The sequence below is a fragment of the Eutrigla gurnardus genome, assembly GCF_963514095.1.
Source record: "Eutrigla gurnardus genome assembly, chromosome: 14".
Classification (NCBI taxonomy): Eukaryota; Metazoa; Chordata; class Actinopteri; order Perciformes; family Triglidae; genus Eutrigla; species Eutrigla gurnardus.
Genome location: NC_139937.1, coordinates 25,988,341 through 25,990,016, shown reverse-complemented (window position 1 = coordinate 25,990,016; position 1,676 = coordinate 25,988,341).

The following is a 1,676-nucleotide window of genomic DNA, read 5'->3' as shown; positions in this document are numbered from 1 at the left end:
AAAACAGTCAGAATAGTAAAAAACCCTTGAACTTGTGTGAACAAAGGAAATGGATGTAATACTTCACAGCTGAATAATAGGGAACAATTTGACGGTTGGATCTGATGAACACTGCAAAAACAGCATTGGTAGCGTGGTAGTAACCGCTCAATCACAATGTAGCCCCGCCCTAAAGCATCCCCCGCATTATGGTCTATCTGAGTCTAAATGACTGTGATAATACATCAAGAGAGAAGTCATTTTCTCATAGACTTCCATGCAGTCAGACTTCTTTTTGCAACCAAAGGAGTCGCCCCCTGATGGCCAGAAGACAGAATGCAAGTTGAAGGTACTTCAGCCTTCATTGGCTTCACTTTTCCGAACTGGAGGTTGCTGCCTGGTCTACATCCACCACATGAGTTCACAGTTCAACCGTCACCACAGACCAGGTCTATTGGCTGTGTCCCCTGAGTACGATGCATTATTATCTTAGTATGGCGGTAACTTTTCATCTCAACTGCAATCTGAGGCTGTAAAACATAAAACATATTACTGTCATAAAAGGTGATAAAGACATAGACAGAGATAAAAACGATGGGGTAGACAGTTTGTCACCTGACCATCCTTATTAAAGATCATTCTGAGGGACAAGACAAGACAAATCCTTATTTATTTAGCAATGCCTCAGATCAAACATGATCAATATGATCAACAGGTTCAACAAGTTATATGTCATGAAATGTGGAATGTGTGCTTGGAAATCCGTTTGCGGCTGGCACACACCAAGCATTTCCAGATAATCTATCTTGTACGGTGACGTATTTCCAAGTAAACCAGGATAGGCAGGCAGGAATTTGTTTTGATCATTTAAAAGTTGAGCTCACCAGCGTCTACAGCTCTGTGCAGAGCCCAACTTGCATCTTAATGGATGGATGGATGGATGTCATGATATAATTGGCTGAAATCGGTTGCTACTAAAGCTGATGTAAGCATGTGTCATATTTTGCTTTCCAGGAAGAAAACATTACTGGATTTTGATATAAAAAATGTTCATCTTGACTTTAAAGCACATTAAAAGCCACTTTTCCAATATTCCAGCTAAAGTACAATTTCTGCAAATGTATGCACCCCCACTCCTCGACGAGCCATTGTGAATATCACTGCTCAAAATGCATAGTCACATCATGCAGAAGGAGTATTCGTATCATGCAGCCATTTGGTGTCCTCGGGGCGTCACGTCCATCATTAGAGATTAAGACAAGATGTCCACGTCATAATAATCCATATAGTGACACTCATGTAGCTTACATTTAACCAACATAGCGATGCTGGCGCATTCAGCTAATTAGTGTCCCAGTGTAAAAACAAAAAGTACTATGAACTCTGTGGACTGTGATTGACCCTGACCTTTGACCTCCCTGTGAAAGCTAGAATGCAGCATTCTTTAAGATTAAAGCAGCATCATTTTACTGCCATCATCAATGCAAACACGTGTAGCTGATGGGTTTGTTTCAGCAGTTATTGAGAGGACATCATTTTTTCTTAACCGTGAGACACCTTAAAGCCTCCATTCCTATAGGTGTCACTATAGTCGGTGCCCCCCCTCCCCTTCCACTCCTCCCCCTCCTCCTCCTGCTCCTCCCTCCCTCCCATCCACCAAAACCTCCGCGAAAGGGGGGTGCGTTTTGAAGGTTGTA